We start from the raw sequence: 26,831 nt of genomic DNA, 5'->3' as shown, positions 1-26,831 counted from the left end.
TGCAAGCTGTTTAATCCTCTTGGCATTTTCATGGAAGGGTAGACTCAGCAATGCATGGAGCAGTGATGTAATTTCCCATCAGGGAAAGGGGACAAAGCACCAGCACCTCCTGCACATCTCGGGATTCTTAAGGTGTTGGCAGCTCAAAATTTGACTCAGTGGGATCCAGTACCCCAAAGGCTGGGCCAGGGGTCTCAAAACTGAGCTAACAAGTCTCAGTCCTTTTGAACTTAAGAAACAGGACTACTTGACAGTGATTGCGACAGATTTCTCTCCTGTCCTTTAAGAGCTGGGCATTGGACCAGATGGGGGCACGCGAGCCAGCAGATAAAAGAAACACCTCTCCTGGGTCAGTGCTGGTTTTTTGTAGCTGTACCAAATATGTGATTCTTCTGCAAACAGTCATTTCACAAACCATTGCAAACATTTCATTTGGAAATTTACAGCCTTGTGTGATCCCCAGCCCAGCCCCACTGAGTCCTAGAGGTGCCCATCGGCCTCAGCTGGGCTACTGGGAACTCTGCTCAGCTGGAAACCAAGGTTTTGGCTGGGGAGAATGGAGAAGGGGTGGTTTGCAGTACTTCCCTTTGATCTCCACAGCCTCAGTTGCTCTGGCTGCAAAATGAGCTGCTTTTGATGGGCCCACTTGCACCCACCTCACTTCTTTCCCTTTTTGTGATTGAGTAGATGAACATACTAAGACTGATGATGAATGAGAAGGGGAACTGAACCTGCTGGTTCCCTTTTAGCACTGTACCCACAGTGTACCGTTAGCTGCCTCCAATCCTTCTAACTGGCTCCTCTATCATTTGACTGTGCATCACGACTACCTATAAAATATTTTGTCATTCTGGTCTGGGCTGCATTTGAAAAGTGAATCCCATTCATCCTAGAACATGCTGCACTTACTGATGCATTGCACATGTTTTGATACAAGCAATTTCAATTTGGTCTTTTCTCGCACGGTGCAGTTTTAAAACACTTCTGTAAAATGGAAGAGCAGGTACTTTAGACTAAGTGTGTGCAATCATGCTGTGAAATGAAAGCAACTCTTAGGACCACATGATGCATTTCCAGTGTTCACTCAGAGGACCATCCCCGTCCTGGCTCCACCACCCCATCCCTGTTGTGAACCTGGGAGCACCTTCACCCAGCAGTGCAGAGGGGTAGAGTATGTGGCTACTGTCAGACCTAGGATATTTCTGAGGGCCGTGTCCATATGTAGCCATAGAACTGGTGAGGATGCTGAGTTACCAGCTCTCAGATTCTCAGAGAAGGATGGAGCTGAGTCATTGCCAGCAGATGTGCTGCTGGGATGCTGCTGGGGAGCCTTGAAAGAGATGTACTCAGCTCCAAGAGGTGTCTGAGTCAGCAGGAAAAGGGGAAAAAAATGGCTTGAGCACAAAGCAGTTTTACAATGTAGAAAACAGCTGTGGGTTTGATCGTGGGAGAAGAGGAGAGAAAACATGCTTGTGGGGATCACAGGAGAAATCAGTATCTGGTAATTGATAAGACAGCATGAAATAGTCCCATGAATTCCCAAACTGTGACTGAGCTCCTCAGTGTTGAGCCTGGTTTAATAATAAGCACAGCTTAATTGAAACGTAAGAGGAATGCTTTTTCTTTCCACTGTGGGTTCTTGCAGATTGGTTATGTTCTGTCTTCAAGTTTGTCTGATCCGTTAAGAATTTTAAAATGCTCTGAATCCTATTGCATAGGATGGATTTAAGAAGGATGTTTGTCTTATTTTAAAGAAAAAGATTAAGATAGCTAAAAACCTGGGGCTAAGTTTGACCAATTTCAAATTTCTCTCCTTGCCAAAAATGCCATCTTCTAAATGCAAGACCAAACCACTGAAAATAACACCTGATAGAGAACTTACTTCTTTTTCTTACTTTTGGATTTCTTTTCAGTGTTTTTAGTGTGCTGCTGAATTCTGATATAAAGACATAGCATTCCTAAGATAGGCCAAATACGTTCAGTATATATTCAGAAATAGTAAACCACTATATAAAGGATACTATCCCAATATTTTCATCTTTTGATTGGGAATTATTTTTGGCATTCTGATAGTTTCAATGTATGTCTCTACCTCCTTTGAACCACTTTAGACTTTTCTTTTTAACACCTAGACATGTTAAAAACTGCTAAAAGACGTGCTTCCATAAGAAGCAAAGATCATTCGGGAGGGCCATGATGGAGTTATGATGTTAGTTTTGAAAATGCTGGTGTCAGAAAACTCTTAAAGTATTTTGCATAGAAATGTATATTTTGCTTATAAAAATAGTTAGCAATTCTGTAAAGTTTGTAAGATAAGAGCTAAAGCAAACCTATTAAAAAGTGAAGATAAAAATCGCTAAAGGAGGCTGAGATATGTACATTTTCACCTATCTCCAGTGGCGGGGGTCAGCTTCTTCTCCCAGGTAACAGCAATAGGACGAGAAGCAATGGCCTCAAGTTGCGCCAGGGGAGGGTCAGGTTGGATATTTGGAGCAATTTCTCCTCTGAAGAAGTGGTGAGGCAGTGGCACAGGCTGCCCAGGGAGGTGGTGGAGTCACCATTCCTGGAGGTGTTGAAGAACTGTGTGGATGTGGCACTGAGGGACAGGGGCAGCGGGCATGGTGTGATGGGCTGCTGGTTGGACTAGATGGTCTTAGAGGTCTTTTCCAATATTAATGATTCTCTAATTCTCCAGGACCATATCAACAAACTTAACTTCTTAATCAAGGGGCATGTCTACAGAGTGTTTTGATACTTAATGTAGTTTGCCAAGGAGACTGAAATATGTTATCTACATGTAAAGTATTCCCTTTTTTCTAGAATAATGAAAGTGGCTAGGGAAACTGGATGCCTGGAGTTCTGAGAAATACTGACAAAATTAATGATGGCCATAAGATTAGGCACAAAAACCACTTTATTGCCATTGAGAGTGCAAGGTATGGTATTTCTGAGAAGGGGCTAGAAGTGTGACCAAGGATTCCCACTGTAAGTAAATGCTTTTATTGCGAAGGAAAAATTCCTGGCAAAAACAAACTCATACCTTTGCTGAATATTAAGATAGCATCCTCATGCAGCCAAGATGAAGCTGCTCTTGCATGGAAGGTGAGCAGAAACCTGGGTACTATTTAGGTCAGGATCTAGATCTGCTGAAGCCAGGGAGCTATTCACAGGAATTACATGGCTAAAAGCAAAGATTCCGTTGTAAAATTGGACTTTAGCTTTTATTCAGTTCCCAGTAAATGTTCTGTTCAGTTCTCAGTAACTGTTCCTGATATTGACCACTCCTTAACATCCCCTTAGGTATTTACCTTGTAATGTACATCTGGAGAAAATTTTCATGTAACTGAATATTTATCCTGAGACTTGTCAGTGATTAATGTGCATTTAATCCCCTACGTATGTGATGAAACTTGAAGATGCAACTACCTGAATACTGAAAGATGTCCTTGGAATTTGGCTTTCTTTCTCCCACTTCTTTTCCTCACTATTTTAAGGACATTTTCCACAAAGAAAAAACTCCGCTGAGCTGTCTGCCTGGGTCAGTCAGTGCCCCAACCCTTGTGTGGGCACTGACCAGGAGCGGACCCCCCCCAACCCCCGTGAAATCTCCCCTGTGCGTGAGTCATTAGGCAGCAAACTTGGCAGTGTTTATTCTCCCTGCCCTGTGTGATGAGGGGGATGACGTGTACTGCAGATCTCGAAGCCTCTAATGTAATTTAAACCTGCTTCTAACAAAGAACAGAGAATAATATCAAACTTCATTTCAGTGCACTAAAAGGGAAGAGGTGCTGTCTGTGTGTTATATGGCGGATAATGAATGTGCAGTGGGGAATCTCCAGCTCTCCAGCCCATGGCGCCCATGCCATCTCGTGCTGAACAAAAAGAGGAGGGACAAAGCTGCAAAGTCCTAGCAGGTTCAGGTTGGGTATTAAGAAAAATGATTTCTCCAAAAGAGCGGTGAGGCAGTAGCACAGGCTGCCCAAGGAGGTGCTGAGTCACTGTCCCTGGAGGGTGAGAACCATGTGGATCCAGCGTGTGGATGTGGCACTGAGGGACATGGGCAGTGGGCATGGTGGGGATGGATTGAGGTTGGATTAGGCGATTTTAGCAGTCTTTTCCAACCTTAATTATTCTGTGATTCTGTAAGCCAGGCAAATGTGAAGCAGGCTTAACTGCAGCCGAGCAATGACAATTGGTGCCAGAAAAAGAGCTCCTCTGCTCCTGGCCGCAAGCAGCTCATTCCTAATTGTTCGCAGTTAGCTCAGATTAGCTGTGAAACTGCACAGCAGAAACCCAGGCGTGATGCATGCTATGTCAACAGGAAATAAAGGAGATGTACATACATCTCTCTGCATGTGCAGGCAAAGTGGAAGGGGCTGGTGAGTGATCTCAAGCAGCAGAAATGCCTGTATGGTTGTAACAGCACGGTCTCTGATAAGATCGCACTATGAGTAGGGTTTGGGTTGAGACCTTCTGGGAGAGATGAAAGAAAGGTTTGCGGTTAATGCTTGACAAAGAATGAAAGCTTGTCAGGAACAGGAGGTAAATCATGGAACGAGGAGGACAGCCTCTTGACAGAAGGGACAAAGTAAAAAATCAAGATGCTGCAGGTAAAGGTTTGACTCAGGAGGTCATGCAAAGTTAAAAGTCAGATTCCAGCAAAAAAATGGCCTGGAAAGAGGCACATCCTGTGACAGTCATCATAAACTAACCCCTCTTTGGATCAGGGTGGTGTGAAAGGATGTGTTACATCTGCAAGAGTCAGCGGACAAAGAGGAAGAGGATTCCAGTTCTTAATGCAAGGAGAGCTTGTGGAGTGATGCATTTTGGGGTCTCAGGGTACACTCTTATTTTCTCTTGTTCTTTTTTTTTCTCTTTTTTTTGCTAGACCATTTATTTGCTCAAATGTGTGGTCTAAACCTACATCACTCCCGAATGTATTGCTCTGCTAGAGAAAACTGCCTCATGTCTGAAACGCTTTAGTAAGGACCTACAGTGGGAGACAATCAAATAAATGCTAATTAGTGTATCAGAGTGACATTCCCAGTTCCCCACCCTCCCCAAGTGCTGGTGCTGCAATCACCAGCAGAGACAGGATGCAGGTGTTGAGAGCCTGTGCCGTGCATCCGGTCACCTGCAGTGGCTGGCTGCTCCCTGCCCTTGTGGGGCTAATGCTCACAACCATGCTTGTGACTCCTTTGCAAGTGTTCCTGTTGTTGACACATGTTGCCCACAGTGCCAACGGTTTCCAGATCCCTGTCAGTCCCTCCCTATTGGTGGTCCATTCCAAAGTGCCACCTATTTTCCAGCTGCAGAAGCAGATGTGGGCTCTGCTCCCCATTCCTCAGGCACCCCAGACCTTCACAGCATGATTAGGATGCTCAGAACTGCAGGGTGGGAGCTAAATGCTAAGGTTGTTGATGGAGCTGCTAATGAGGACCTGAAGATGACATGGTGAATGATAGCAGATTGGTAATTGCTTTTTCCCTGTAGTGGCTTAGCAATTAGAAATGGCAGAAGAAAATCGGGATGAAGTCTGAGAGCTGTGCTGTTCAGAGTTCCTGCTTGTGTTCATCTTTAACCCTCTCTTTCACTCCGTGTGACCCAGCAAGTCCCTTCCCGGCGTTTTTGCTGACTTGCTCTGCGCAGCACCATATTATATTTGCAATGCCCTGCCACTTGCACCGTGTCTGCAAGCTGTCTTCTTCAGGCAGGAGCCTATTTAGACAAGTTGTCAGGCTGAATGGGAAAAATCTTAAATCAATGTACTTCGGCATACAATCATATATAGGCTAATTTATCTGCTGCCCTGTTCAGCCTGCCAGTTTAAAATGAGGTCTTTCAGGCACGGTGCCGTGGAAAGTCGCCTGATTAACAAAGCAATTTTTATTGGTGGGGCGACAGCACGACTGTTTTATGGTAATTGTTATCATTTGGACGCGTGTATATGCAAATGGGGGAGATTAAAGTAAAGAAAACCTAAGGATGATGAATACGCAGCTACGCGCCCAGATGGGAGAAGGACAGAAATGCCAGCGATGTCAATGCTGGCACTGAGGCGGGCGCGGTGGGAGCTGGTGGCCAACCCAGCTGGATGGTCTGGCACTCCTTGTGGTGCTGGGACTCCTTGGCCTCACTGCCCCCAACCACTGGCTCCCCACCTGCCCTCCGTGATCTTGGGATGAAAAGCAAAAAATAAGAGATAAAGGACACAACAGTAGCATAGCACTGTGCTTTGGAAGCAGAACTTCTCGAGATGCCCGCTGCTCCTAAGAGAACCAAGTCTTTCAGGGTGGCTTTAAATATATTTTCAGCTGTTCTTATACTGATGTTCCTGATAATTGCTTCCCTATTGCCTTTATTTGTCTCTCTCTTTTTTATTATCTTTATTTTAAGTGAAATTTGAACACATTGCCTCCATGGACATGGAGCTATTTTACCCTCGGTGGCATGTAGCCATGCAACCAGACTAAATCATAGACTCATAGAATTGTTTGAGTTGGAAGGAACACTTAAAGGTCACCTAGTCCAACCCCCTGCAGTGAACAGGGACACCTACAGCTACATCAGTTTGCTCAGAGTCCTGTCCAGACTGATCTTGAGTGTCAGTCCCCTCCAGGGTTGGGGCATCTACCACCTCTCTGGGCAATTTGTTCCAGTGCTTCACCACCCTTATTGTAAAAAGCTTCTTCCTTATATTCACTAAATCGCCCCTAATCTCCCACCTGGGAAGAACTACCCTACCAGTGAGAAATATTCCAGTCCTTGCCCCTCCATCTCTGCTGCCCATGAAATCAGATGCAAAACCCCAGTGGCTGCCTGTGGATGGCCTGCGCCCTCAGTACATGGCTTCCTCTATGAGGAATATACAGATGCTCTCTGAGCCCAGATTTCCCCCCAGAGAGCTGGACTGAGATCAGCATCTCACTTTAGACAAAGTACCGAGCATGAGATCATACCCCTTCTTTTTCCTTTTTACATTACATTACTGAGACTTACAGGAAGGGGAGTAGGACAGCAAATTTTATCTCCATTAAAAACATGTCAGCCTTTCTCTGCTTTGCAGTATATTTTGGTATCTATATGTGAGAGGTGGTCTATTCCCTGTGATGCTACAGCTGCACAGCCCAAGTGTTCCCTGTGCTCTGTTGTAAATTAGAAGATGAATGTAGGCTCTCCATTCTTCTTAATGTGCCACAATCCTCAGCTCTCTCTTCGTGCCTTGCAATTCTCAGCTGCTTGCTCTCGGTGCATCTCTGAGCTGCCAGAAGCTGCTGTTTGCCCTCTCCATCTGTTTCAGGAGAGCCACTGAGGCAATTGGAACTTCTGAAGGAAGTGTGGTAGTGGGCAGAGAGCTGGGCAGGAGACAGCCCTGGATGGCACTGTCCAGTGCTTTTGCAAAGGGGTTTCACAAGTTTGCTGTCATTTGTGCCTAGCAGGTTAGATATGCAGTGTTCCTGTGTGAGGTGCTGTCTGTCACCACACGTTGAACAACTACATTAAAGCTGGTCCCATCCTCCGGGTTGGAAGAATGCACGTATTCTCCAGCTGCCCACACTGAGAGTCAGCACTTCTACAGCAGGGCTTTGTTGAGGGAGAAGCTCTGCTTGAAGATACGCTTCTATCTGCTTTTCTGTCCCATGTCACTCCTCTTTTCCTGTGTTTCCAAAAAATATTTACAGTGATTTCTGTACGAGCCCCTGTTGAGATATGTTAATGCAATTTCCCGCTCAGCACGTGTTCAGTTTTGCTTTTTGTTTTTAGCACTGTGTGGATCATGGACACAGCCATGGGTGTTCTCTTATGATCCCCCTCCCTTACACTCTTGCTGGCACTATGGAGATAGAAAGTCTCACAACACCTTCACTGCATGCAACAGGTGATTAAATTGCTTTGTCCTTGAGATTACCTCTGATTCTCATGCATTTACCAGAACACAGGGCTTTCCTTGCAGGCTCTCATCATGGATCAGCAGAAGTGTGGCAGCCTGCTGCAGCAGAACAGTGACTCCCACACTTGCTGCACCATGCTCTGCAGCATCACTTCTTTCACTGCTCTCACAATTCATTCATTTGAGATCTTTCCTGTAAAGTAACCTACCAAAACAATATTTGTTCACCAATTTCATCACTTCTACAGTTTCCAGTCATGTTTTTCTGAGAAGCTGTCATGATAAAGGCCCAGGCCTGTTCCTACATGCTCTGCTCTTTGAGGAACATTAGCCAAGCACCTTGCATAAGTTACTTTCATTCATGAAGCATGCACACCTGAGGACACATGTGGAGTTGTCCCTACCCCATGCCACAGGCAGTCTGTCTCAGTTCCACTCCAGCAGGACCTCAGCTCATAGTCCAGGAGGACTGGTACTGGAAAAGCTGATGAACTGAAAGTCAAATTTGCTGGAACAATTTCCTACCATTTCAACTGGAAAATCTATTCAGCTGGAGCCAGGCTGCAGGAGAGGATGGCGATCCCATTTTGCATAAGACAGCAGCGAGTAATCTGATGATTTTCTGTGACTAATACAATAGGTCGTATATGAATGGTCGATGAAGAGACAAAAGGTTTCATATTCTGTTACCAAATCCCTAAGCCATCTGGTTCCTAATGACTTCTTTCAAAACAAAGGGTATAAAACTTCTGAGTTGTGCAACGCATTTTGACATCCTCTTTTAGACAGAAGATGGCCATTGCTTCACATCAGCAAACAAGATCAGTGCCATCAGTCAAAGCTTCCATGCATCTCTTGCAAGTTTTTCTGACCACACACCTGGCAAATACCCCTTGCTCAAGCTGGTATTGCCCATCACCAGGAATCACAAAACAGGAAGCAGCACTTTTCCCACAGTGGATGCTGATTCCCAGAGTCAGCATGTGGGCTCAGGGGATGTGTGCAGTGTCTCCTTTGCTCATGGGCTGGCTCTGCTACAGTTTGGCATGTTTTGAGAAGGACTCCTCAGAAGTGATCATGGACAGCAAACTCACCTGCCCACAGAGCATGCCCAACCCTTGGTTAGTTAGAATCATAGAATCACAGAACAGGTTGGGTTGGAGGGGACCTCAAAGCCCACGCCTCCCCAACCCCTGCCATGGGCAGGGCTGCCCCCCACTAGCTCAGGCTCCCCAGGGCCCCATCCAACCTGGCTTTCAAAAGCCAGAAGGCAAAGACAATCCACAGGAAGAATGCATTTTGAAAGGGAGAAACTGTGTTTGCATGCGGAGACCAGGCCTCCAGCACAGCCCAGGCAAGCCAGCTATGCTGCTGCCTTTTATATCCCTGATCCTGACTGCAGTATCCACTCTGTGACAACCGCTGCAGTGAGAGCCTATGCTCACAAAATTCCACACCATGCTTACCAAACTGGTATAGTGAACCAAGCTGGCTTGCTAAAATGACAGCTCAGCTAATAAAATCTGTGGTTCCCTGCCTGAGGGAACCCCAGGCCAGAAGTTTATCCACTGATGCTTTCACTGTTTGGATGTTTTCAGTGCAGTGGGGTTTGCTTGGTCCCTAGCACAGCCCTGAGCTCCTCTGGTTGGGCAGTGCTGGGTCACAGCACATAGGTGCTCACATCTGCCCAGGCTCCCTGAAATTTGAGTTAAAACCATGCAGGCATGAAGAGGTATAAAATGGACATATTTATTATGCCCTAGTTATATAGTTTAGTCAAGCATATCATAACACAACACTGTTTGTGCTATCTGGGATTACATATCCAATAAGTACAGTATATTATAAGCATAGTTTAGCGCTATTATGTATAATTATATATGTTTATAGATTCCCCCATTACACACCAGCTTAGCTCTTGTTACATTTGTGATATGCTGCTTATTGCATCACATCACAAATGATATGCTACCTGTAATTATGTACATTTATAGCTGTACGCCATATTTATTGCACACCGTGGGATTTGCATCATGCATCAGAGTCATCCTGTTGTTAGGTCAGCTCTTGTTTATTTGCTTTATTTCTTTTGATTCTTTAAACATCTGTCCTTTAAGTGCAGGGTGCACTAAATTCATCCAGTGGTTGGACCTGACTTACCCAACTGCTTAATCCAGTGGGTGAAATCCTGGCTCCCTAAAGCCCCATCCAAGCACACCTCTTGCTTCAAAGCACCCTGACTTTCAGCACATGCTGCTGCTGTTGCACATCTGCCCAATTCAGCTTTTTCAGGAAGAGCTCTGTTCTTTGATGTGTTCAGGGTTGCTATCTATGTGTACCCAAACCTCAAGTGCAAGGCCAATCAGGGGGCTGCAGCACCACCTAAAATTTGGCCTGCCAGCCGTAGCTTCTCTGCATTGCTTGCTCAAGGGTAAGGATTCTTGGGTCTGCAAATAGCATTGATCTGCCGTGCTCCTTTGGTCCTTTCTGTAATGCCTATTGAATTGCTTCTCTCCCTGTAGTGCATAATTTAGGTCTGGTTGAGTACAGAGTATTTTATTTATTTATGTATTCAAATTTTTAAAATGCATCTCTAGGCATCTTAGCAGTACACTGGGCGCCTACCACATAAATTAAAAATAACAGCATAAAGTTAGACAAAGGACCATCCATAAATAACTCCTCCTCGACTCACACCCTCAGCAATAGCCTCAGCTTGGGACAGGGAAATAGATGGGCTTTACAGCTCATTGGGAAGGCTAATAAATCTGGAGGCTGATGGACCAAAAGGGAAAATGAGTTTCGAAACCGAGATGTCCCTCTCCATCCTTTTCCTGGAGACACCTTGCCTTGAACTTTTCCCATACTGAGAGGAGACCCAGTTGTGCTGGCCAGCACAGGGCTGGGGACAGGGATTGGCAGGGACATAAAATCATAGAATTCATAAAATCATAGAATGATTAAAGTTAGAGACGACCTCTAACACCATCTAGTCCAACCAGCAGCCCATCACACCATGCCCTCTCCCCATTGTCCCTTAGTGCCACATTCACATGGTTCTTGAACACCTCCATGGACGGTGACTTCACCACCTCCATGGTGGCCTGTGCCACTGCTTCACCACTTTTTCAGAGAAGAAATTGTTCCTAATATTCAACCTGAACATCTCACATTCCTGCCGTGCTGCAGAATAGCTGACCACATTCTGATCACACAAATGGCATGTTTATCAATAACTTCTGTCCACATCTCCAGAAAGTATTCAATTTAGCACAATATTTAGATACTCCATCTAAGACATATAAGAGGACTGGGTAATCAGAAGATGTGTGTAAGGATAAAGCAGTGTTAATAGATGTCAGATTGAGCACCAAAATCAGTTTTGTGTTCTGAAGAGATATGTCTCTGTGTGCGGGCATACAGGGAAAAACGTCCTCTTTAGAAGTAATTTGCAGAAAACAGTTTTAGTATTTTGTTCCTGCCCTTAGCAATTTATGAAACACAAATGAGATATTGTACCAGTAGAGATGCTGAAATAAATCAGTCTAAAAACAGAACTCAAATTTTATTTCATTACTAAAGTAAATATAAAAGTACTTTAGCACAGTTGCAAATTAGATTGAGGTTTGGTCAAGCTTGATATAAATCCAATGATTGCAAAGCAAATGGCTCGAGATGAACTCTCAGCAGAGCGACATTGCAAGCAGGGCTAATAGGACATGTGTGGTGCAGAGCAGAAAATGACAGAACCAAAGGGGTGGGTTTTCTGTCTGTGGTACAAGAAATAAAGGCAGTGATATGGCATGCTGCTTCTGCAGCTGTTGTCCAGTTTTCAAAAGGATGCTGAAAAAACAGAGGGGGACAGAATGTGCCTACGAAATACATTCATGGCCTTGAGAAAATACCTTCCTCTGAATAAAAAGGTAGCAGAGGTTGTGCTCCTGGCTTCTGTGCCACCAGCACTCAGCATAGAGCTGGGTCCTACAGACTGGCTGCAAGTGAGGCATGGAGGAGAGCACACTGCAGGGGAGAAATGTCTGCAGAAGGAGGAGGCCTCTGCACTTGCTGAGACCAGACTTGAAGCAGACGATGCCTTCACCTCCTTCAGAGCAGAGCTGAATCTTGTGCTCACAGCTTGAGAGTGTGTGCGTTAGTGGTCCCACACCTGGATCCATTTCTTCATTGCAGGAGACCTCGGGAAAGGTTTGATCTACCAACACTGTAAGTGATGTGGGCCTGGGTGATCCTGCCTTAGTGCAGAAACAGGCTCAGGGAGCTAGACTGCTCCCTCCAGCTTGCACCTCTTGCTGTTCTGAATTTGTAGAATAGCCAGTGATCTGAGTGCTGCCTGCTCAACTTGGCTGCTTTAGCAAAACAGAGAATAACTCGCTCTTGTGCACCCTGCTCTCATGAGACCCTGCCTGCAGTACCATGTCTGGGCCTGGGGCCCTCAGCACAAGATGTGGAGGTGCTGGTGCAGGCTGGAGCACCTCTCCTATGAAGAAAGACTAGGTAGCTGATCTTGTTCAACCTAGAGAATGCTCCAGGGAGACTTCATTGCAACCTTCGAGTTACCTGAAGGGAGCCTACAGGAAAGCTGGGGAGGGACTTCTTAAAAGTGCATATACTAATAGGACAAGAAGAAAAGATTTAAACTAAAATTAGGGAGATTTAGATTAGATGTTAGGAGGAAATTCTTTCCCCAGAGGGCAGTGAGGCGCTGGCACAGCTGCCCAGAGAAGCTGTGGTGCCCCATCCCTGGAGGCGCTCAAGGCCAGGTTGGATGGGGCCCTGGGCAGCTGAGCTGGTGGGGGGCAGCCCTGCCCACGGCAGGGGTTGGGGTGGGCGAGATGATCTTTAAAGTCCCTTCAAGCCAAAGCCATTTTGTGTTTCTATGATACTGTGATTCTACTGGCTGGGTTTTCTGTAGCCTTTCTCGCTGTACTGGGATAATTGCAAGGATGGTGAAGAGGTGGTGAATGCCCTGTCCTTGGAGACACTCAAGACTGGATAGGGCTCTGAGCACCCTGATCTAGCTGTAGATGTTCCTGTTCATTGCAGAGAGTTGCAATCTTTAAGGGCCCCTTCCAACTCAAACAATTCTATGGTTCCATGATATCACCATGCTGCCTGGCTAGCTAGTGACACCTGAATCCACAGTGGCCGCCCTTGAAGGTGCAGCTCCTACTAATGTGTATGGAGCAAACTAGCTTTAAGAGGAAGAAGCTCTTTCAAGGGGCTAGGGCCTGACTGTGGATGAGAGATGGGCCCTGGTCTTCAGTCACTGTTGACCATTCCCACCTGTGATGTCTCACAGTAAAGCCAGGACTTTCTTGCTAGCTTCTTCCTGGGAAACGACCCTTCTGGATTTAATCCAGTTTCAGTGAGACCTGCTGGAAAAGCCCATGAGGCAGCACATGCTCTTCCCTAAAGCCCGTTAAGCAGTGTGATTTTTCTTCTCAAGAGGAATATGTTCAGGCTGATAGAGAGAGAGCTCTCTTGGTGTCATCAACGCACACTGGGCACAATCAGGGGTTGGTTCAGAGCCATAAAAGCTCTTGGAATGATGCTTGTTGGTATGGAAAGCTCTGCATCATAATGACCAATAAATAAGATCTGTTGCTGAAAGGGAAGGTTGAAACTACAGTTGCAAGTAATTTCATAGCAGGGTAGATGCTGCAATCTGTGCAACATTCCAGAACTGACATATTTTCTATGTGTTGTGATATACCCTCATCTCACAGCACCTGCACTGATGTAAATGTGCCTGCCTTACACACGTTGATCAGCTGAACAAAAGCCCTGTGGAATGAATGATTCATTATAAAATGGTTTCTTTTGGAAGAGAAAGAGGTTTTTGTATAGTTTTTAGAAGTACCACAGGAAAACTCCATCTATTTGTGCTTGCTTTGTTTGACAGTAGCTCCTTTGTTCCTCCTTGCTCTTGCTTTTTGGTGCCAGTTAGCAGCAATGGCAGATAGGGAAAAGAAAGGAGAGGCAGAACCATTGTCAATAAGGGAAAAGAAATGTGTGCTTGAGAAAGAAGAAATTAAGAAACATGTTTAAAGCAAACAAACCAAAGACATAGACATCTGAGCTTTTTCTTCAAGTATATTTACATTTCTTAGTAATTCAAGCCTATCATTTTCCACTGCTTTTCTGATTTCAGCCAAAGAAAGCATTTGCCTGTGCCACACAGGCCTGTCCATCTGTGCCGCATCCAAGACTTGGGTATGCTTGCTCTTGTTGGGTTTGGGATGAAGCTTCCTGAGATCAGACACAGTTTGGGCATTGACTGTACCTCCAAAAAAAAAAAAAAAAAAAAAAAAAAAAGTCACAGTTGCTGTGTGAAACTACTTTTCTGAGCTTCAGGAGTTGTTTGGGAGGCCTGGGATGCCTGTGGCTCCTGTGGTTGACCTGTAATTCCTGGATGCTGCCATGTCAGGTGATTTTCTCTGTAAAGTTTGTCCATTAATTGAATTTCAGATGCTTTCCTTACTCATTTCCAACACTTAGCATATATTCTCTGTAGGATTTCTGCAAAGTACTCTAATGACATCAGAACTGCTTGTGTCAAAAATACTATCCATCTACCTTTAGTAAGCCCATAAGCCTTCAGAGCCCTTAACTTTATCATGGAATTATTTCAGTATTTAAATTCAATTATTGTACTGCCCCAAAATGGCAGTGTCAGACCTGAAGATTTTAAAGGGTAAGGAGGATGTTTCCATGTCCTGGGATTGGCATTCTTTTCATCTGTTTATTGCTGGTGTTTTTTTCTAACCAAACCTATGGAAAGGGAGAAGAGAACCTAAGGGAATACAAGAGAACACATCTACCCACTGATAAAATTAAGCATTAGTGAGTCTTAGTGCCTTAGAAAGACTCTTATTAGAATGATAGACATATTAAAAAAAATATATGCACATCCACTTCAAGGCTTCCCTGTGGAAGTTTGTAAAGTAGTCTTACAGAAGGAAGAGCAATCTGTAGTATAAAGAGGCAGAAATGAAAATAGACACACGGAGGGAAGCAGGAGCATGTTAGAGTCTTAAAATTTGCCATTCACTTTATAATTCAAGGCACAATAGGCATAAATAAAAGGGGACACAAAAAATCAATGTGGGTAAATAGTAAAGGATACTTCAAGGGAGATTGGAGAGGAAAGGCGTAATTGCTACGGAGGAATGCCAAGAAATAAGCGAGATAAGGGACATTAGGACAATGGTATATGGGACTGGATAGCAGTGATTCAAATTGCAGGTAGCCTGCCTGACTGCAGAGCGCAGAGATGAGCAGCCACATCATCTCATCCCACCTCCCTTAGATGGGACAGCCCAAGCATGATGTCTCCCACAGTATGGCATAGAGGTCTGGGCATCAGCCTGGATCGTCATGCCATGAGCTCGTCAGTGCCCAGCCAGGTGTCCATGGGCTCCTTGGAGGTGTTTGGAGCTTCAGCCTAAAAGGGAGGCATGTCTGTGCTTGTATAAAATCCTCTTGCAATGCAGATGTGTTTCCCAAACAGACAGAGACAGAAATGTCAACTCCTATGACAACTATTTAGGGAAAAAATCTACAATTATTGATGAATTCGAATGACACAAAGCAAAGGAGAGTGAGGACATGAGAGACGTGCTGGTAGGAGATGAAAAGCAGTGGCACATAAATCACAGTCCATGTGCACATTTCATATGCCATGAAGTAATAAATAGTGCAGGAGTTAACACAGTGCAACATGGGTGGGTGTGCAAGCGTAGAATGCGATGAGACCTATGCAAAGTGTAACACATCAGAAGAGGGAGGGAGGTGCTGTAGGGTAGAGCGGATGGAGTGCAAGAATGACGTGCACATGTGCACACAAACACACAAAAGCCAAAGCAAGGTGTGAAAGAAATATTGCAAAGAGGTTAAGATAAATAAGAAATTTTTCAGATATGCACGGAAAGAGGTCTTTGGAAGAGTGTGCAAATTTACATGCAAGACATGGCAAGCATAATTTGTGAGTATGTTGGCCACTGGTAAATGGAAAAAAAAAAGACACAATTAAGTGTTTTTCTTAACAGTCCCAAAGGAAGGTAGCAGGAAAGAGGCCAGGACATACCCGACCCAAATTTACGTGATGGGAGGACACACATCATGGGGAGAAAACATGAAAAGAGTGACCCGCTTATCACAGCACTAAGGAAGTGATGAATCTTTGAAGGGTCAAGGAAGAGCAAGCGAGCCCTGCTCCTAAATGTGCATCTTCTCCCTGGAGGCCAATTTTCCCAGCACTCTCTCATGGTTTATAAACTTCTTCCAGATACCAACTGTGTCCTCATGGAATTCATCTCTGTTCCTGGGTTTGGGCATCTGGCACTGCTTCCCTGTGCAGGTATTGTTCAGGGCAATCGGTTGTTTGGAACTGAGGCTTGAGACCATTGGAGAGATCCAGGCAACTTTTATCATCCTCCTAGGTCCTAGGAAAAGAAAAATAAACCACAAAAGGTGAGATCCCAAACACGAATCAGCCAGAGGGGTGCCTGCACCACTCTCCCCGCAAGTTACTGTAGTCGTATTAGAAGCTTCCTATAACATCTCATGTTTTCACTTTAGCAAGATCTCACTGGGGAGATGTCACCTCATGCTGTCAGTGTCTTGCTGCACAAAGGCAGCAGCCGGGAAGCGGCTGGGTATCACAGGGTACTTCAGGTGGCACAGGACATCCATATTTATGCACCACTTCCCACCTGCTGAGTCAACACAGCCCTTTCCCAGCAGATCAGTACTCAGTGCTGGGGTGGGGAAAGAGGGATGAGTCCTGCCAGCATTTCTCCGTGTGCTGCTGCTGAGCATACCCTGGATTTAGCAGGCACGGGAAATTCCTGCAATGAATGTGAGACGAGGACAGCCTTTCAACAGGTTTATTTTTAGCCAGGGTTGTAGCATTGCCTGGGAATACTACAGGCTGGTTTGGGGATGTTGACGTTCCCAAATGTATTGCCCAAAGGAAAAAGAATAGGCCCTTTTAAATTTTTATTTGCTTCTTGCTGAGCTATGTTGGTTGTCATTTGTGAGAATAGTTCATTTTTAGTTCTGCATGGAGTTATGAAGGCCAAACTGCATTGGTGCATGTCCCCTCCCGGCTGAGCACAGCTTTTATCTAACACATGTGAAAAGAAGTGGCACCAGTGACCTCCTTGTGATGGGAATTATCAATCTTCAATAGATGTGGTAGAGCTGGTGGGATCTGCCTTTCTCTGCTGGTGCCGCTCAGCAGGCCTGGGAGAGGAAAAGGGTTTTAATGTTCCTCCCATGCGTGAAGGTAGGATCTAATTCCTCCATCCCTAAATCAAAAGCAGGATGAGAAGGCAAGCATCCAGTTTTGTCTCATCTCAGATTTCTGTCTCTGGAGGATACAGGGCTGTAAGATCATTGTGCCTCAGTAGCTTCCAGCTACAAAAATGACATTCAGAACAAACACCAAAATTGGTTAAAAAGGATCACTTAGAGAATAAAAGCAGGTTGGGGATGCCTTGCTGTCCCAGATGAAATTATTGTAATTGTGTCAGCCCTTCCCTCCCAGGACCAAACTGCCATGGGGCAGTTTTCTTTGCTTTTCCCATACACCCATCATTGCATGGTGTTTTGCAGGGGTCTTGTAAAGCAGTACATCTCTTCTCACGTGCCATCTGTACAACTGCTAAATGCCCAATGGTCTATAATAGTCATGTTACTCCACCTCTGCTAAACAAGTCCAGACTGTGTGTAAACATCAATCCAGGGGTCTGCCAAGCCATGAGCTTTTGTTCATTCTGCTGTTTAAGAGGCATCTTTAATTTTGTTTTCCTTTTTGCTGTATTACATATTGAGAAATACTTGGCATTTATTTAATTAGCTTGGCTACAATGCAGACGATCATGATTACAAACCAAAGGAAGGAGAAGCCTAACGTGAATGGCACTTTTTTGTAGCATTGGAAATTAAAAATCAGTTGCGCTATGATTAAATTGATTCCGGATTGTTTCTTTTGAATAATTATGTTCAAAAACTGTCTGCCTGCCCAATTTGCTATCAACCCTCACTTTGGTATTCCAAATGCAGGTGCATAGACAATATAAACCAAACATCCTACAAAATTATCCTTCTTTTGTGGGAATGAAATGCTGATTGTTTATTATCTGATTTAATTTCTGGTGGCTAAATCTGAGCAGTTTGATTTAGCAACATTTTCAATCAACCTTACAAATATTTGAATGCATTTCTGTAACAATCAATGTGCAAAATAGCACAGAGCAAAGTCAGCTCTTCCACTACTTACAAAGGAGGGGGCAATAACTCTCTGTCCTAGGGAAAGGGACATCTCCTCGGCACCTGGTGTGGCACCTCATGTGCCCAAGGATGAGGAAAGGAGCCCATGAAAGTTACCAGGGCTGCTGCTCTGTGGCTCTCAGCACTGCTGTTCTCTGGAAAAGGGCAGCAGGAATAGACAACATCCCTTGCTTGGTGAATTCAGCCAGGACTTCAAGCAGCATCCTAGGGAACTAGCTGTAATGTAGCACTGGATGAAGTCAACATCTGTCATGAGAGCAGGACAAAAACAGTCCTGAGGCTGGATGTATTCATAGCTGACAATGCTTTGCAGGAATAGTAGTGGTTTCTGAGCTTTGTTTGTGGCACCTCATGTTGTTAAGAGCAATTGAGTGCTACTGTGATAGCTGTGGCACCCAATATTTTGTATAGCCACTGCTGTCCTGAATGCCTTGCTTCTATGCAGCACACGGAGCTGGTAGCTGTGCTGTTGACAGAGATGTGACTCATTTCCACCTCTGAATCTCCCTTGATCAATGCATCTATATCCTGTTTAATTTTGTACCTATCCTGTTTGCTTAGTTATATAGCATTGCTGATATATTTGGTGAATTTTAGATTATATTATAAGGGATGCATGCTAATTGCTCATTTAATTTTAACTTGGTATTACGTTTATGATGCAAACAGTTAGGAAAGTGACTTATAAGATGGTTTTAACTAGATGTGCAATTTGAAGATATAAATGTAATATACTTCACAAAGTCTTCTGGGGCACAATTGCTGTGCCCTTACTCAGTTAGGCAAGTGGGAGATCACTTGAGTGAAGAAGCATTCACAACCCTGGGAGTATTTTGGGAGCACTGTTAATTACAGTATTTACTACTCACAAGTCACAAATTCGGATGTTGTGCATCACTAGATCTATTCCTGGCTTTGCAGTGGATGGGCAGCATGACTTTGAGCAAGGAGCACAGCCACATCTGCCAGTCTCTTACTCACCCCTGTGAGGAGTCACTCCTGACACTGATTTTGCCACGGGATTAATGAAAGGATGAACACCCTAACTTTTATTCAATACTCAGGAGTTCCTCAGCCAGAGGTACGCTGTTGGAACAGGACCACATCACTTCGTTACACTGCTTATTCTTTATTTGCTTTGGCTAATGCTTTGTACCTGGTGGATGCTTGATCGCAGAATCATAGAACTACAGAATGGTTTGAGTTGGAAGGAGCCTTAAAGATTGTCTTGTCCCAACACCAGCTGTGGGCAGGGCTGCCCCCCACCAGCTCAGGCTGCCCAGGGCCCCATCCAACCTGGCCTTGAGCACCTCCAGGGATGGGGCACCACAGCTTCTCTGGGCAGCTGTGCCAGCACCTCACTGCCTGCTGGGGAAAGAATTTCTGCTCAGCATCTAATCTAAATCTCCCCTTTTAGTTCAGAGCCATTCCCCCTTGTCCTGTTTCTGTCAGACCATGAAAATTGGGTCTCCTTTCTGCTCATAAACTCCCTTCAACTACTGGAAGGTTGCAATGAGGTCTCTCCAGAGCCTTCTCCCAGCTCCCTCAGCCTCTCTTCACAGGAGAGGTGCTCCAGTTCTTTGATCATCTTCGTGGCCCTCCTCTCAACCTGCTCCAACAGCTCCACGTCGTTCTTGTGCTGGGGGCTCCCAGGCCAGGATGCAGTAATGCATATGGGCCTTGCAAGGGCAGAGTAGAGGGGAATACTCTGACAGCAAAGCGCTTAGATCTCTGTGCTCCCTCTCACTCCATCTGGCCCCTGAGCACCCTCTGCAAGACAGTATCCTCTAGGTGCAGTCTCTTTGTATTCCTGACCCTCTTCTCCTCTTGATCCCACTGAACCAGCACCTTTAGATGTCTCTTAATTGAGTGGAGGAGCTGAGGGAATGCACAGGGATGGAGGGAGGATCAGAGGTGGTGCTTAAATGGGTACCGCAAAGCTTGTCAGCCCATGAGAGGCCCCAGCATGGTCTGGGTGGACAGTTTCCAGCTTATTCCTGTTTCTGCCCTATACAGAAAAGAATCTGCTCTCTGTCTCTCTTTTTAGAGTAGATTTTAATGTTGCAAATACCAGTCAGGTGAATGACAATGAAAGAAATTGTTCAGAGTGCTCAGAGGTTGGGTAGGTATTATAATTTGACTTGATGTGAACACTTGTACTTGAAATTTCCGATTTCACAGTGGAATTAAATTTTGACCTCATCAGCATAACTGACCTAGCATTACTGGCAGGTTTGCTAACCCTTTATTTAATGTTCTGATCTACTGTTTGTTCCAGCTTTAGTAAAACCTCCCTTTTCTTCAGCAAAGTATAGCAGCCAAGCTAAACAAATATCAGAAAATCCTTTAAAATGTGTCCACTTCTCCCTTTGTTTGAGCTCCCCACCCTGCCACGGCCTCTGCACCCCACTGGTGCTAATCGTGGCACTCATGGCAGCTCTCCGGGGGGGGAGGGTGAGAGTCTGTGCCCATGGGGAACAGAAGAGGACAAGAGTGTCTCTGTGCATGCAGGGTCATTGTAAGAGCAGCAAAAGATTTCAACACTGTGAGCAAACTATCCGTGGGACAGATTTTCAAGACTGTGTCAGCTCTGCCCCTTTTCCCTTGCCAGAGTGGTTTTGTGACAGCTTGGGATCAGCCAGAAGGACCAGAACGGAAACCTCTGTTGGATTGCTCATCTCCTTCCCCAGAGGCATCTGTTCCCTGTGCAAGCTGAAGCACACTCTGGGAAGCCAGAGCAAACCAAAGGGAGGTTGGGAGAAGAGTATTTACGCCATGGTATCCCAGCTGAGACAAACTGCTGTGAAAGGGTCATCGGGAGACATGGAAGCCATACTAACTGTGTGGTTCAGTTGTGATCACCTTTGAAGGCAGCCACAATCTGCCCAAAGAGCAGCCAGAAAAGAATAGAATGGAAAGGAAAATAAAGGAGAGGAGAGGAATAGTTCAGTTAGAAGAGATCCTCAAAAGCTATCTAGCCCAACTGTCTGATCTCTTCAGGGCAGATATCTGCCACCTCCAGTGAGACACCCAGCCCTCTGCAGCAGAGCAAGCAATGCCATGCCTTGGATCCATACACATTTGCTAGTTTCTCTCCTTATTGCTGCTCCACTGACCTGCTGAAAGAGCTTTTAGCCTTTGGCTCATGGCCTCAGAGACTGGGACTGCTTTTGAAGCTACTCCAGAGCACTGGATTGCATCTTCCTAAATCAAGTGCAAAGTCAGGGGCTAAACCAAGATTAAGGATCAGGTATTTTAGTCTGCGGACATCCTAAGAGCTTCATCTGAATAGCTTGGCTTAAAATAAATAACCCATTTTGAATCCAGTTTTGTTTGTGACATACAGACCTCAATGAACACAAGAGAAGAGGAAGAGGAGGAGAGAGATGGGACATGGCTCTGGAGCAAATCCTCCTCAGCCCTGCCCTGCAGTAACACCATGCTGAGCCAGCACAGGCTCACAGGTACTTATGTTTCTCACTTTAAGCAACATGTCCCATTTTTCCTGCTATGTAGCATATAAGTGGCCGTGCTTTGCTGACAGTTTGGATTCCTGCGAGACTGTTCCCATAGGTCAGTCTGGGAGTAAAAAACTCAAGGCAGTAAATGGATTTTTTCCCAGTGTATTCATTGCCTTTTGTCTCAGGTCTAAAATGTTGGTGATGCTAAAAGTTTATGTACTTTTGGCTGCACACAGTTGGCTGTACCTTTTAATAACTCAATCCAATCCATTTGCAGAAACAACAGTAATACCAGCATTGGGATGATGCCAGATGATGATAAGCTATCCTGGTTGCACTTTAATGTGCAAGACAGCAAATGTCCACTGCTCCTGCCTTGGACAGATTGGTCCCTTTTAACTCCAGCAATCCAATCCTGCTCCCCATTATCTTCCCAGTACTTTCTCCCATGGAATCCCACCTTTCATGTATCCTGTGGGATACTAAGTGTGCCTGTGTCACCTGCACCCACAGCCCAGCTGCAAATTTTGTTCCTTCTCTTGTTGCTGTGCTAGTTCACAAACTGTGGGGTTCATAGTCTGGAAAACATCTTTTTTTTTTTCCCCAGGGTACCAGGGATTTGGAAATAGAGGAGAGAGAAGGAAAAAGGAAGTTTGTTTTCTGATTTCTTTGATGTGAATTGTGGCAGTGTATGGTGTTAGAGCAGGACTTCTGATTTTGGGGCATGCTAAAATGCACAGATTAGAAGGTAAAGCAGCATATTGCCTGCCATCCTGCCTCACCTCCAGCCAAAGCCTGCGCTCTTGTAGTGTCTTCTTTACCTCCAGATAACAGAAGGTTTGCACTCATTTCTCACCTGGATTCACCTGCCCTGGTATGCCACCAGCACCACAGGGAGTTCCCAAGGCTCCTGGGCAGACGGTATATCATAGTCATAGAATTTCCCAAGTTAGAAGAAAACCATAAGGATCATTGAGTCCAGCTCCTGGCTACACCACGCCACCCAAAAATCAAACCCTAGTGTTGTCCAAATGCTCCTTAAGGGAGCATCCTTGGGGCTGTGCCCACTGCCCCTGGCAGCCTGTTCCATGCCCACTGCCCTCTGTGAAGAGCCTTTCCCTGACCCCCAACCTGACCCTCTCCTGGTGCAACTCCATACCATTTCCCTGAATATCAGATCAGCCCAACCCTGCTAACCCACCAATTTCTGTGCAAGAAATAAACACCACAGAGCAGTGGGGACAGAGTGCAGACTGGGTGGCTGAGCAGTGACTGAGACTGTGTGGCATGGTCGACCAGGTCTGCAGAGCTGCAGTTACAGAGTGATCCTTTCTTCTCTGGGAATAGTGTCTGTGTCTTGTCACAGCCTCCAGGGAGAGTCTCAAGCCATTGCTTCCTCTTGGGGGATTTTTTTCTACTTCACTGATTTATTGAAAAGAGTGGGGTCTCCTGGCATCCCACAGGATTTCTAAGAAAGGTATTTAAAAGAAAAACCCTCGGTTCTGTAGGTTTCCATCAAAGTAATGGTGGTTATGATGACAGGCAAAGTATAAACGCTTAGGCAGACAAAGATGAGCACTAGTTTTGTAGCTGCCTATTTAAATCAGATCCCTACAAACGCCAGTCTGGACGGGAGAGACCCAAAGCCTTTCTTGCTTGTTACGTGAGCCTTAGCAGAAGACCTTTATTTGAAGTTTTTTTTCTGCTTTCATATGTCAGCAGCAGTGTTCTCCAGCAGTGGAGGGCAGCTTTTCTCTAATTTTAGATCTTTTTTCTGGGAAGATGGCAGCTGACAACTTAGACAGTCCTCTGAAAAGGCTGGGTTTGAAGGCATGCCTTCTTACTAAAGATGTACATGCTGTGCAGCATGGCAGTTCCTGCCAGATCAAACTGGGCGGGTTTCACATTCAAATCCCAGCCCACTTGGAGGTCACACTCCAGGCAACGTGTCCCAAGCCGCTCGCTGATGGGAAGGCTGGCTATGGCTTTTTTTAGCAAGCATACAAACAGGGAGAGCTGCAGAGGGGGGAGCAGGAGCAATGATTAACACGCAGCTGATCCACTGAGGAAGTCAAACAGATGCATTATTGTCTCTGAGGACTCCTGGCTGAAGGTGTCTGTTTTTAAACAAAGATTGCCACATCTCAGTGGATCATTTCAGGCAGCACGTTGGCCTGTGAGTTCCAAGGCAGAGCTTGCCTGGCTCCTTCCTGACCAGGCTCCCAAGGAACAGTGGGGCCACCTCACTCCACTGCATGCAATGTGCAGGAGAAAGCCCCACTAGAAAACTTGTGGGATGTGTTTTGTGCTCACCATGTACCTGATGGGCTTTCCACAGCAAGTCTGATGATACCTCAGAAAAATGCTGTGCAACATCTGTTCAAGTTATTGAGGTGATATGGTGATGTGGTATTTAAATAGAGCATTTTGAGTGAGTAGCCTTGTGGCTTGTGACGTTTTGTAATTTGGAGCAAAGTTTCCACAAGTGCAATGCTGAAGTGGGCACACAGAAGCTACCAGTTGAGTTACTCATGATGGGTGTGTTCATCTTTTTCTTCTACTCCCATATCACAGATGTGTCACCCTTTGTGCCCTTCCTTGTGGCAAGTGACACATTCGCTCCAGGGCCCATTTTTGTCATGGGAAGGCAATGTGAAGCATCCCTCGTGTATCTGCCCAATCTTGCTCTGGCCTAATGAGGTAAGGCCTGGGTAACAGACATGAAAATTAGGGGTTGTCCAGCGGAGTCCGGCTTTCCTTCTGACCGCCTTCCTACAGGGCGTGATCAATCTTTACAGCACTGAGGGCAAACAGACGGCAGCCCGCAGGCTGAACTTTGAACCGCCATCTATTTGCATTCAATTTTTAAAACAAACTCTCAATCAGTCTTTGCTCAGGCATGGATTCGCCACAGATTGATGTGTTGTGCAGGACTTTAAAGGGATGGTGTCAGGCTAAAAATAATCCTGGCCAGCCTTCCTCCCCCGGACCTGTTCCCAGTGGCTGTGTGAGCTGAATGGGGAGGGCCTGGCAGAGGGCACAGAGCCTCTGGGGACAGCGTGGTTCAGGGGAACAGCCCCTGCTCAGAGCTGTGAACTTTAACCACATTCTTTCTTTAGAATTAAGCCACCCCTCGCTTGACTTTACAGAGTGAATTTTGTCAATCCATATTATTAGCCTTTTTTTTCTCCTTTTGGACTGAATTGTACAAAAGGAGAAAAAATGAGAGAAAAAAATAAATCACTCTGTAGCCAGGCCCTTGCTTGGTTTTCCTGTGCAATCTGATGCGTGAGGCTTTGCTGCAGATTTGCAAATGCTTCTGGAGAGTGTTCGTTTACCACAGAACGTTCTGTTGTCAACTGAATTTTAAGCCCCCTCTCCTCTATTTATTTTAGGTTGTGAAATAAAATTGTGCAAAAAAAAAGATACCTACGATGATTTGGACAGCACTCTGAGTAAGGGGCTCTGTAGGAGATGCCAGCACTGATTTAGCCCATTTCATTTACAGGAGAAGGAGCAGGGGAACATTTTCTGTAAGTGAAATTACTCTCCAAAGGTGGGGAGATGGCGGTTGTCAGGTACTTGTCGGCTGAGGAGTGACTGAGTTTGTGGCCTGACCCACAGACAGCCACCCTCTTTTTGCTCTATCCCAGGGCAGAGAGCTATCTGAGGAGGGAGAAGAGCCTTGTATAGCCTAGACAGGGAGATATTTCCAGTGGCTCACTCTGCTTTGCCAGAAAACAAGCAAACATCTCTCTCCTTCTTCCCCTCCTTACCTGAGTGCTGTGCAGAGCCAGCCCATCTTTAAAATACCTTGGGAAACGTGTGTAGATCTTGGCCGTGAGGGGAAAGGGAATCATGCAGTGCAACCAGCCATAGTGAAGATTACTGTTTTCTAAAGGGAGAAAAAAGAAGCAAAGGTCTTCAGGCAGAAAAAAATGCAAATGCAAAATAACACACAAGCCATGAATCATGCAAATCTTACACTTGTCAGGCAGCGCCTGTGCACTTGGGTCTCCCCTGATGAGCTCGTGGGTGGAGGAGAGGCTTTTAATACCACTCAGATAATCGTGACATTCCACTCCTCTGCTCCTGCTGGGAACACACCCCGAGGTGATAGAGGTGGCTCTCCTGAGCAGCTGGAGCAGAGGCACAGCACCGCTGGGGAGAGGCTCAAGTGTCCTAGAAGCCCATTCCCCTTCTCCCTGTGCTGTCTCTCACATCACAAGGTGCTTTTGGGGAACGCTGCCTTTCCAGAGATGCTGACTGTGATGTTTGCATGTCCCTCAGTCACCAGGGCCTCCGGCTGGGGACTGGTGCTGCTCTGCAGTCTCTTTCGCACCAAGCACATTATCACCGCTCATAAATCATCATCACAATAATTAGCTCCAATTAGCGACTTAATGGAGAGTCTGTGGGGATTCCTGAGCCTACCTCACTGGCATGGCTTTTTTAGGACAGTGGAAGCTGAGAAAGCCCTGAGGAATCCCAGTGGCGGCTGTCCCCGATCCCAGGCCTGCTAGGTAGGTTTGCACGCACCCTTCCTGGCCTTCACCCCCATGGGGGAATGCAGCCTGGCCAGATCCAGCCACGCGTGGTGGCATGGCGGCCAGCCCCAACACAGCCCAGGCCCCACTTCTTCCTGTCACCCCTGGTGTCCTCACACCAAGCCAAGAGAAGGGAGAGATCAGCTGCCAGGACTAGCATGTCGCCCAGACTGTAATTAACATGGACACTTATGTCTATTCAATCTGAGCACCTCCTTTACATCTGTGAGCATCTCCTCCTCCCTCTCTCAGCTGTGTGATTTCAGGCAGGTTATGAAGCTCTGTTTGGCCTAGCTGAATTTTTTTTTTTTTTTTTTTTTTTTTGTGGTATTTCACTGGAAGCCACAAGTTACAGGAAGATGTGTCAATAGAAGGAGCAAATTGCGCAATTACAGCAGCTCGATAGACAGATGGTTTTTAGGCCAGTATGTAAATTGCTGTTTTTAGAAATCACACATCCTTCCTTTTCATGTGGGATCTTGACTTATCTTTCCCTGACTGCAGGGATTCTGCTGTGTAATGGGGTCTGCTATTGTGTGAGAAGTTGTTTTGTAACATGATGGCAGCGGTTTCAATTCCGCCAATCAATCTAGGCATTGGAAGTATAAAATCAAATTT

General features: G+C 45.6%; 1 long non-coding RNA gene across 2 annotated transcripts in view; it reads left to right on the top strand.

Annotated features, from left to right (window-relative positions):
* Positions 1–26,831, top strand: part of LOC149919967 (uncharacterized) — a 59,687-nt gene that overhangs the window by 17,178 nt on the left and 15,678 nt on the right. For both annotated transcript variants that reach the window (XR_016459688.1, XR_016459687.1), the window contains exon 2: positions 21,552–21,669. This is a non-coding gene — a long non-coding RNA (uncharacterized LOC149919967). The remainder of the gene's footprint in view (positions 1–21,551; positions 21,670–26,831) is intronic.

This window comes from Phasianus colchicus, chromosome 1 (genome assembly GCF_987193195.1).
Source record: "Phasianus colchicus chromosome 1, bPhaCol1.hap1.1, whole genome shotgun sequence".
Taxonomy (NCBI): domain Eukaryota; kingdom Metazoa; phylum Chordata; class Aves; order Galliformes; family Phasianidae; genus Phasianus; species Phasianus colchicus.
Note: the sequence above shows the minus strand (reverse complement) of the source record. Positions and strands in the feature narration are given on the sequence as shown.